General features: G+C 42.5%; 1 protein-coding gene across 3 annotated transcripts in view; it reads left to right on the top strand.

Moving 5' to 3' along the window:
• Positions 1 to 12,031, top strand: part of BTBD7 (BTB domain containing 7) — a 58,560-nt gene that overhangs the window by 26,895 nt on the left and 19,634 nt on the right. The gene's annotated exons all lie outside the window — the stretch shown is intronic.

Genomic DNA, 12,031 nt, shown 5'->3' with positions numbered 1-12,031 from the left:
TGTATAAGATGAATTCTTGAAAACCAAATTGAGGGGCGTCCTAGTTGAAAGATGAATTTCTAGTTGTAATCTGTGGATGATTATTAAAACGGTTAAAAATTTCCTTGCCATAACTGCCTGGGTCTTTGGGAGATGGGAAGACTAGGTTTATTCTGTGAGCTTCTGGATCACCTTAATAGGGGCAGAATCTGGGCTCCTCGTGTTGTCCATGTTCAGTGAGTGACCCATGCCAAGCCAGAAAAAACAGCAATCCCGCTGCTTCTACTAGCACTCTCTGTGGTCTGGGAGGTCTTGGTTACTCAGCTCTACTTGAATTTCATTTTCCTGTTTGGCCATGCATTTCTTGTAATGTTGTGCTTGGAGTGATGGGATGATTCAGTCTAATAATGCAGATTTGTTACAGGGATCAAAGTCCTTCACCGAACAACTTTTTCATTTTCACCACGTTTGGGATTTAAAGTTTAAAAATCCCGTCTCTTTAATACTGCACTTGCAGAAAAGGTATTTTTTCATTTATTGACTCTAAAGTGTGAAAACTAGTTAGCACTCCAGATTGCTGGGTGCTGAAAGATCCAAAAGGATTGATGTAAATTGCATGAAGGAAGGTGGAGTTTGGAAAATGGCTCATGGCCCGCAAGAGGTCATCGTGGCGTCGGATCTGCCATTTGGATATTCAATTCTTAGAGGGGCAGATGCGTTGCTGAGTAACAGAGAAATGCACTGGGCGAGGGTGCCTTCAGAGGGCTGCAGAAGAACCAGGGAATGTGTCTTGTACCTCTGTAACATTATACTCTCCCAAGCCCTTAGTACAGTGCTCTGCACACAGTAATCGTTCACTAAATACCATTGATTGGAAACCAGTACTGACTTCCGCATGCACGATCTGGGATCGGCCCAACATCGTGCGTCTTTGCGTCTCGGCTCGCGTGTGCGTGCACACACCCACACACTGGAAGTGACAGGACCAAGGCTCGTCCCACTTAGTACAATGCCTAACACCCAGTAGGTATCTAATAAGTACCATGATTGAGATGGAAAGTTAGGAAGAGGAGTGGGCTTAGAAGGGAAGATGAGGAGTCCAGTTTTAGACATTGAGGTGCCGGTGGACATCCACGTGTAGGTGTCCTAGATGCAAGAGGAAATTTGAGATTGCACAGCCAGTCCTACAGCACTTAGGTACAAATTTGTAATTTATATTAATGTCTGTCTCCGTACCTCCAGACTGTAAGCTCGTTGGGGGGAGGGAATGTGTCCGTTTATTGTTATATTGTACTCTCCCAAGCTCTTTGTACAGTTCTTTGCACCTAGGAAGTGCTCAATAAATATGATTAAATGAAGGTTGGGCTAGAGAGGCAGACGAGGCTCATATGCTTGGCAAGGGGAAAAAAGGGACCAAGAGCAACCTTCATGTTGCCTAATTGTACTGCCAAATAAATGAAACTTTTCCCCCAAATTAGAGCTATAGAAATTGCCACACTGGATGGATCCTGCCTTCCAACGTGGAACCAAAAAAGCACTTGAAGGACTGGTACAAGGGTAGCCTTTTTACATCCATCTTTATAGTTAGGCATGAGCCGTATAAAATCCCTTGCTTATTTGGTGCCTGAAACCTGCAGGACAGAATTCAGATCGGCCGTCCTGTGGCCCGAGAGCCTCCACAGAGGGGCACCTCCCACCCCTGCCTGTCGCCCCCAAGTTAACAATTGTTACAACAGTGGGAAGGTTGTGGCCCTTAGACCCGGGGTCAACTTGCTGGGAGTGGCAAAAAACCTAGAAATTTCCTTAAAGCTCTAACAAACTGCAGTTTTTGTTGTTCATAATAATTTGTTTTTAATAATAATAATGTTGGTATTTGTTAAGCGCTTACTATGTGCCGAGCACTGTTCTAAGCGCTGGGGTAGACATAGGGGAATCAGGTTGTCCCACGTGGGGCTCACAGTCTTAATCCCCATTTTACAGATGAGGGAACTGAGGCACAGAGAAGTTAAGTGACTTGCCCACAGTCACACAGCCGACAAGTGGCAGAGCTGGGATTCGAACTCATGAGCCCTGACTCCAAAGCCCGTGCTCTTTCCACCGAGCCACGCTGCTTCTCACCGAGCCACGGTTTTTGCTCCATCAGTCATGTTATTTGTGGTCTGCTCTTCTGTCATCACTTCCTCCCCTTTTCCCACCCATTTTAGACTGTAAACCTCCTGAGGGCAAGGAACCATATCTGAATTCCAATCCCCACACCTTTCCCCGGTGTCTCATACAGCGTTTCACACGCAGTAAGCGCTTAACAAATGTAATAATAAAAAGATTAAAATTTTGTTCTGAGGTAGCTTTATATTTTGTTTTTAAACCCAGATTAATGATTTTTTGTGCAGGAACAAATGAGCAATATTGAAACTCAGGTCTTAAAATTTAAAAAGTAAACCACATAATTGGTTTTAAAAAAAGAACACTTTAAAATCAGCTAAAAAGGAATATTTCATTTTATTGCTCCCGTCTCATCAGTTGCATGTAGGAATCAAAATGCACTAACAGGGCTAAAATATTTAGATTTCAAAGACTAGGAAACTATTTTGAACTTTCAAAAATAAACTGACCCTAAACTACCATTTAGTCAATCTAGAGATTCTACCACAAAGTAAAATTAAACATACCAGGAAACGTTTTGGCTTAAAAGTAATTTGAAAATGGTAATTACAGAGCAAAACATTTGTTTTCTGGCAATACTTTTGAAAAGAATGAAAACCAGAGAAGTTTGCTTTTAAGTTTTTATCAGATATCGAAAAATCCAACTTCAGTGAAGTAATGTTGCTCTGATTTTCTCTGAACAAACCTCTTAAATGGTTTGTTTTCCAAGGTTTCCCTAGAGAAGCAGCGTGGCTCAGTGGAAAGAGCCTGGGCTTGGGAGTCAGAGGTCATAAGTTTGAATCCCAGCTCTGCCACTTGTCAACTGTGTGACTGTGGGCAAGTCACTTAACTTCTCTGTGCCTCAGTTACCTCATCTGGAAAATGGGGATGAAGACTGTGAGCCCCACGTGGGACAACCTGAGTACCCTGTATCTCCCCCAGCGCTTAGAACAGTACTCTGCACATAGTAAGCGCTTAACAAATACCAACATTATCATTATTATTATTGAAATTTACTGTATGCATTTTGAGAAACCTCAAATTTAGACTTTTCCCAAAGGGGGAGTATATTCTCTGTCTGATTCAAGTTTAATGTGTCCTTAAGAGAGGATTTCACGACTTTCTATTGAAAAGCATTATCTGAGACAATAAAAGTTTTCTTGATTTGTACTTGACCTGTAACGCCTGGTCACTAATTCTTGGCTCTCAAGCTGAATCCGGTGTTTCTCGATGCCCATACTCCTCACCATTGACATTAAGTTCCCCAATCAGCTCTCTCCTCCCAACTTAATCTTGCTCCTCTCCCAACACAGCCCAGCTTGCACACTTCATGCCTCTCAAGCCAACCTATTCTCTGTGCCTTGTTCTTATCTTTCTTGCGACTACCCTCTTGCTCATGCCCTCCCTTCTGCCTGGACCTACCTCCCCCTCACATCTGGCAAACCACTGCTCTCTCCGTCTTCAGAGCTCTTCTCAAGTCACATCTCCTCCTGAGGCTTTCCCTGATGAATCTCTCACCTCCAAACTTTATTTTCCCCCCATTTGCTGCCTCTTCAGTGCTTTCATATCCACATCAGTACTTGGGTATTCTCATCTTCCTGTGGCACCTAAGTACCAACCTCTGGACGCTATTACGTCCCACTCTCTGTAATGTATTTTAGTGTTTGTTTAATCCCAGGCACTGTACTAAGCAAGGACAGGCATTATGTCTATTAACTGTACTGTACTCTTCCATGCAGTTAATACAGAGCTCTGCACAAAGTAAGCACTCAATAAATATTATGCTTTTAAGTGTAGGAGCTATCACCGCCACATTCATGGCACCAGCCAATTCTATTAGCTTTGCCCCCAAACTGTTTAGGCAGAAAATAACTGGCCAGACTTTCCCCTTTTAGGTGGAGAGTAATTCACTTAGTCATAGTACTAATTATGGTATTTGTTAAGCATTACTATGTGTGAAGCAAAGGGGTAGATTCAAGATAATCAGGGGAGGCACAGTGTAAGTGGGAGGGAGAACAAGCATTGAGTCCCCATTTGGCGGATGAAGAATCTGAGGCACACACAGGTCACCCAGCAGGCAAGCGGTAGAGTCAGAACCAGAACCTGACCCCCCAGGCCTGTGCTCTGTCCACTAGACCACCCCAGCGCTTAGTATGGTGCCTGGCAACATAGTAAGCACTTAAGAAATACCATTATTATTACTGTTATTATTATTATTAGACCATGCTGCTTCTCTCCTTGGACCAGAGGTGAGGGAGGCGCCCAAGATGGGATCTCTACTCTCTGCACTCTGTTGACACGACTTGGTATTGCCCGATCTGGAGAGCAGCGAGGTTCTCATCATCTTTGCCGGGCAAGCTGAAGGGGCTCTTTCATCCTGTCTGTCCCCCGTCACCCCCAGACTCCTGGGAGAGAGACCCCCCCCAAGGGGAGTCGCTCCCCGTGCCTGCCACTGGCATCAATAAACAACCGCAGTAGTAGGGTGGGCGAGTCAAAGCAGGCAGCAAAGGGGAATCACTCGATGGGGTCACCTGGCTGCCACACCCGCCAGGTCCAGAGCAACCAGGTGAAGCAGCGTCTGGAGGAGGAGGTGGATGAGTGAGAACTGCTTCTCGTCACTCCCACTGCTGCTGTTGGCTCAGCAACGAGAATTGTGCAGTCACCGTCTCTTCCCCAGTGAGGGAAAGAAGGCTTTCAGTCCCAGCCGGTAGCCTCCCTACGGTTTCCACCTACCCCATTTACAAGCAACCTCCTTTGATGCGTTTTAATTGCAGAGGATCTTTTCCTTCCTCAAGATGTACCCTGCTGAGCTTGTGTTCCCCCCACCATTCCTCTTCCTGCCATCTTGGGCCCATGTGGCTTAGGGACCTCGTTCCCAGCGCCTCTCTCCCTCTAGTTGAATTGACCAAAGGATTTGCCCGTACAACTTGAATTGAGACTCAAACCCCAACAGACATTAACAAGTCAGCTGAAGGTGTAAGCGGGGTGCTTTGCCAACGTGGCACCCCACCTTACCTCGATTTCAAATAGATCAAACGATTGAAGGAGCATTCAATCAATCACTTATTTATTGAGGACCGACTCTGTGCAGAGCACTGTACTAAGCGCTTGGGAGAGTACAATATAACAGATATGGTAGACCTGTTCCCCGTCCATAAAGTGCGTATAGGTAAGAGGGGGAGACCCTTTCCCCTTCTCTTTCATCTTCCCTCCTTCTATTTTTATTAGCATTCCATAATTACATGTCCACTACGAAGTAAATTACCTAAAGGTTAATTCAGTGTGTGTTTATATGATTGGTTCTCTGCACACCAGTTGCTCAAAGGTTTCCTTTTGTTTGGCTCTTCTGCACCAAAAGGTTACAACCCGTGTTCTAACTTAATCCTCTCCATGTTTTTGAAAGTTTTTTTTAATCTCTTGTCATCTGTTTAACATGTTCATTTTGTGTTTAAAAAAAATCTTTGAAACACTATTTGAACAAAAAATCTTTGAAACACTATTTGAACACCATAATGTTTTGGTTGGTTGGTTCTGGTCCTGTTTGAAGTGTGTTTATGTGAAGCTTCTACTCATATTTGGTTTGCATTTTGTAGTAACCCCACTCTATATTGGTTGTCATAACTCATTGTTTTAGCCATGGTGGTTATTATGCTCATTTCTATTATCATTTCTTTCCTCAGACTGTCCTTTTTTCCAAGAAAAGTTGATCACTGTTATTTTTAAGGTCTGATTTCTGCTATGCTTTAAATGTATTTACTACTTTTAAATAAGTATAATTTACTTGGCACCAAACTATGGTAAAAAGTGTCTTTTATTTTAATGTTGGGCAGGTAATATAAGGCAAGCTCTGAAATTACTTTTAAATTGAATATGACAACTATTAAAACTATTAATTGTGATTTAATTTTCTTCCCAATTCACAGTAAGGACTTTAAAATACAAGTCAGATAGATAGCCTTGCCATAATCTCTCTTTGAGGGGATTATAGACTGTACACTATCTTAAATTTGTGTGACTCCAGTATCTCAGCATTGGGACATCCTAAAGGGGTTACAATGTTTCCGTCTGGCAGCTTTCCTTAAATTCATGCAGTGTTAAAAAACCATCTTTTGCCTACGGACACATACTGTATCCCCAGAGGTAGTTTGGCTCCAAGAAGAACTAAAATGCCCAAATTATCAGGAATGTGATGGCATCACTTATGCCTTATGGGCAAATTTTAGAAAATACATCCTCATAAGCTGAAGACGGTGCCAAAGATGTCTGCCAATCTGTGTTTTCTTACCATGAGTTTTATTATAGGATAGCAGTAAATGTTCTTCCTTTCCCTCAGTGTAATTTTTTTTTAATCAGTCTGTAGATTATGCAGTATATTTGGACCACAGGAAACAAAACTGGGATATAGCAGCTATAGAGTACATTGTCCAACACTCTGGCATATTACCAATAATTACAGCCTTTCATCCAAATGAAACTCCAGCAGGGAAACTGAAAGCAGTGACCTAATTTTTCCTTCAGCGGCTTGTTCATGTTCCAGGAGGGTATGGCTTTAAACGAATGCAAAGCAGTACCGTATTGGCCCGCTGTCCTCTCTCAGTAAGCCTCTCTTTCTGCATTGTTCCCTTGTTGACGCTCTTCCGTCTGTCTCAGTTTGGTTGAGCTGGCAGCTCATTTTACTTTTGCTCTGCAATTGTTTCCCTATTCAGCAAGTTAGCTCATGAAGCTTGAATGTACTTCCCATAGAATAATGAAGTCGGGTTGAAGGTTATTATAGACTGATAATTGAAAGCAGATGAGGGGGAAAATACAGATTTCAGTTAAAGTGACATTATCCATGCACCTTGAATGGAGAATTATCTTGTAGTGCTTAGCAACCAGGGTGAGGCTGTCACCACCGAGCAAAATTTCCAGGGATGAGACCCCAAAAGGACTTAGTCTATCCTATGAAATTGAAATTGACATGGTTTCCCGAAAATCAACCCGTCACTAAAACTCAAACTTGCCTCCTAACCAATATGTCCATCGCTGCGGCTCACTCCACCCGTCAGCTCAGTTACCCTCCCAGCCAGTTCTCCATCCCTTCTGCCCACAGCCCCTTATATTTCCATCCCCCTTTTCTGATCGGTTGCATTTGCTCTTTGATACGAATTAAAAGGGTGTGTATACGGTCAAGGGTACATGCCCACACTCCGACCCATACAGAGCGTGGCAGAGGAATCTGAGTAGAGTTTACACTGTCAATCTATGGTATTTATTAAGTGCTTATTATACTAAGCACTTGTACAGTTCAGTAGAGTTGGTAGACACAGCCCTTGCCCACAAGATGCTTAAAGTCTAGAAGCTTTTGCAAACTCTGCCCTGTCACCAGGTCTCAGAGTAGGTACCCTAATAATAGTAATAATAATAATGATGGTATTTGTTAAATGCTTACTGTGTGCCAGGCACTGAATCAAGCAATGCAGTAGATACAAGCAGACATTAAGCATCTTCTCTATGGGGGCCAAGGAAGTCATGAACTAAGTTAGGCATCAAGAGGGTGACCCCATTCACAGCATCCCCAGTTTTTCCGGACAGGAAAGTTAGCATGACTTGTGTGCCTTTACCACCTCGAACCCTCGTGGGTGCCGTCGGGGATGGCTGTCAGCTGAGGTCTCTGTAGGTCAGTGGTACTTATCGAGTGTTTACCATGTGCACAGCACTGTACTAAGTACTTGGGAGAGTACAATACAGCAGAGTTGGTAGATGGATTCCCTGCCTACCATGAGCCTACCATTTGGAGAGCTTACAATCTCTACAGCACAAATGGGGCCAGGGGTCTCTGACGAGCATGAACTGGAGTCTATACAGTGTGCATGTGTGAGCTGAGGTCCTCTCTCTGTGCCGACTGGGTCAGTGATCCAGATATCTCTGCTTGGGTTAGACTGAAGAAGAGGCTGGAGTTAGGGATTTTAGTTTCTGGTTTCTACCACTCCTCCACTCCAGCTCCAGTGACCAGGCAAATATTTGACTCCTTGGAGTAGTCCACCGTCATTGGCTAATGAATTATTGAAGGTCCATGTATGTAGTTTGGAATATGATTCTCTTAAGCTTTCTTTGTCATGCACATGCCATGCTTTTTTGACCATAAAAATGCTGAAACTTCCCTAGACAGATTTCAGGTGATCTTTAAGCCATATGAGCAATTTCAGAAGCCCCGATGATATTGTTTGTGTAAAGTTCAGTTGAAAAATTAACTGAATTCTGAAATTTGAAACAACAGTGTTATTTAATCTGGAATATTAGCTTTCTCTAGGTGTGTACATCTTCAGTTTCTTTGTCATTTGGATCTGCATGGCATAGAGAAGATCTGGTACCTTAGCATATATTTCTAACTGAATTTTAATAATGATTCCCCATAGCCCCAGTTAGTACAGTATGAAGTATGATGGTCACTTAGTTGGCACTAACCAAAGTGGAGGAGGAGGGGGCTTAGAAGGGGAGATGAGGGGTTCAGTTTTAGACATGGAGGTTGAGGTGCTGGGGGACATCCACGTGTAGGTGTCCTAGAAGCAAGAATGAACTTGAGATTGCACAGCCAGCCCCACAGCATTTAAGTACTTATCTGCAATTTATATTACATTTGTATTATACTAAATTATATTAAATTATATCAATATATTAAATTAAATCTGTCTTTCCCCCCCTCTAGGCTGTAAGCTTGTTGTGGGTAGGGAATGTGTCTGTTTATTGTTGTATTGTACTCTCCCAAGTGCTTAGTACAATGCTCTGCACACAATAAATGCTCAAGAAATATGATTGAATGAATGAATGAACTGGTAAAATGGAAGGGTGTTGAGAATGTCCATTTCCTAAGTATGATCTCTGAATTTGTCACTCTAACAGCTATTTAGCAAGGCTCATTTACAACACTCAGGCTAAAACTCGTTACTTTAGGGTAAATTTTGGTAGTTTTCTACTTCAGAGAAATATAGTTAGTTAACTAGGTTTTATTGTTAATGGCTTGTCATTTTTCTTCTGATTAACCTGGACTGTATTGTAAATTGATATAAAATCCTAATTGTCATTTCTAGGCACTGTCTCTGAGGAATCCAGTTCAGAAATTGTCCCTGACAGACATTACAGGAGGTGTAAGGAGGATGAGAAGAGAGTTTGCCTGAAGGAGGAGGATGGCAAGGTCTTGCCTCCCGAAGGAGAGTCTCTTATCAGAGCCATCCTCCACGCTACCCCTTAGGCCACCCAGGCTTCCGCCTTGCCTCCCATGGACGGCACAGGAGGTACCCTTGGTTAGGGGGGATGAAAATGCCGATTTGGGCCATGACAGCGAGAAAACCCAATGTCAAGAAAAGTAGTGATAACAGAAGGTTAAAAAGAAAAAACCAGCCTGCAGAAACTGTTCCTTAGGCTTCCTACCTCAATTGGTCCTTATAGGCTTCTGTTCAGGCAAGTGTAGTGCAGCTTCAGGAGAGACAGTGCTAGACTCCGTCGTTTCCTTTACTTGCCATTTCTACAGGGAATGTGTCTACAAACTCTGTTGTCCTGTACTCTCCCAAGGGCTTAGTACAGTGCTCTGCACACAGAAGGCACTTAATGAATACCATTGATTGATTATTGTTCTCTGTGGAAACCAAGATGATTGGGTACGGAGTTGAGTGGAGCCACATATCATAGGGGCAGGAGAATGAGGAGTTTGGCATATTTGCCTTTTCTCTCTCTTCCTCTCTCTCCCTTCCCCCCCACCCCTTTCTTCAGGATTTCGCAGTCACTTGTAAAGGAGGCATGGAGTCTTTCTGGTAGCTAAGAGTAAAATTTCATGGAGTTGAGTGAAATGTATTTTCAAACACTTATTTTGTCTCAAACCACATTCCCTAGTTTTATTTTATTTTGATTTAACTAATGCTCAACCGTTTCAGTTGGGTTCTAAGGAATTGCAGTGTAGGTAGTCTACCAAACTATATTGCAGGTTATTATTATGAGTACAGGGGGCAAAGAACAGTCTTCATATCTATGTAATGTGGACTGTTAGCCACCTATTGGTCTTTTTAGCCAGTTAGAGCAAGCAACATCAGTAATATTGTCTCCTGAGATGGACAGTGATACAACTGCGCCTCAATAAGTGCTCTTAATTGGTTCCATAAAAATAGAATGTAGGTGAAAGACTGGTAAGTGGGGTATACTTTCCCCTAGGAAATTATGTACAGTGCATTATTAATAATAATAATTATTATTCGTAGTAGTAGTATATTTAAAAGCTTATGCGCCTGTACAAAGCGCTGGGATGGTTACAAGCAAATTGATTTGGATGCAGTCCCTGTCCCACTTAGGACTCACAGTCTAAATCCCCATTTTACAGATGAGGTAACTGAGGCACAGAGAAGTGAAGTGACTTGCCCAAGGCCACACAGCAGACAAGGGGCAGAACCGGGATTAGAACCCATGACTTTCTGACTCCAGGGCCCATGCTCTATCCACAAGGCCATGCTGCTTCCCAAGATCCACAACTGACCAAAAATATTATAAATATATAAATTGATAAAAGCAATAAATTAAAATTGTTAATATTTAATTTTCCGAACTCTCTTTCGCATCCTATTCAGTGAAAAGACATCACTGGTTGCAGCAGGGGTGTCTGTCCCCACTCCATTTGCCATTCAGATTCCTCTGTGGGTTCCTTTTTTGTGTGTTGTGGGGCAGACAGGAAAATGTAGGTTGGATTTCTTTTGTTGCTTTTCTTTTTTTTTCATCTTGATTTTCATTCATTCAGTTGTAGTTATTGAGCGCTTACTGGGTACAAAGCACTGTACTAAGCACTTATTTTGCTTCTGTCTTTTTTCCTCATCTCCCACTTCCTGATTTGTATTTGTTTTTTCAGTTATGAAAGCTACATAGCAGTTGGTAAGAGACTTGTATAAGCCTGGTTTGTTGAGAAGTTTGAGATTGAAGACTTAGGTGCAGCAAAGTAAGCAGTGCACCCTAAACATATCATGACCTTAAACCAAAAAGATACCTGCTGAAGCCTTCTTGTGGCATTTATACCAAGTTTAGGAGTATATGTGATCAGTGGTGAATTTGCCAAGGCTTCTTATGCTAAAGCATCTCTCAGGAGTTGTATATGAAACCATGCATACCATCATAGCTCCACTTAAGTATAAACAGCTCCACTTCCATTTCAGACCCAGAATCAAAAGAAACGACAACTGGTCTCCTTTATACTCCTTCCACCGTTGAGGATAAGGGCTGAAAAATCATTAACTTGCCAAAATGGAAAAGCATACTCTTGCTTCAATACTTAATGAAATTACCACTTTAGGAGTCTTGATGGATGACAGGGATTTTGAATCTGATGTTCTGTACAAGCTCTTCCTCTGCAAACCAAATCCTGAGAGGAAGGACCATTGAATTACAAAAGTGCTACTGTTATCACCATGTAGAAGAAAATGAGAGATCTAAATGTGGAATTATAATAGTTGTGGTATTTGTTATGCCCTTGCTATGTTCCAAGCCCTCTACCAAGTGCTGGGAGAGATCTCTGAACTCTGTTGCTGGCAAGAGCCCAGCCAGGGTGTTCCTGGCCCAGCTACTGAGAAAAATGGCCATTCGTGTTCTCCAAGGCATGCAGTGTGGACCCAGACAGCCACCTGCATCTCTGATGCATGTCAGGTACAGGAAAAGCACAGGGCATCATGACAGCTTTATAGCATCTATAAACCTTACCAAAGAATTTGGCTTCATTGGGATACCTGGACTTTGGTAACTACAAAAGTTTTCCCTGAGAAGATTATTAAAATCCTAAAATTATTTCAGGGTGTGTCTGGCCTTGTCACATACTCTCCCAGGTGCTTGGTGCAGTGCCCTGCACACCGTAAATACTCAATAAATATGATTGAATGAATAAATGATTGAAGGACTTCGT

The sequence above is a fragment of the Ornithorhynchus anatinus genome, chromosome 1, assembly GCF_004115215.2.
Source record: "Ornithorhynchus anatinus isolate Pmale09 chromosome 1, mOrnAna1.pri.v4, whole genome shotgun sequence".
Lineage (NCBI taxonomy): Eukaryota > Metazoa > Chordata > Mammalia > Monotremata > Ornithorhynchidae > Ornithorhynchus > Ornithorhynchus anatinus.
Note: the sequence above shows the minus strand (reverse complement) of the source record. Positions and strands in the feature narration are given on the sequence as shown.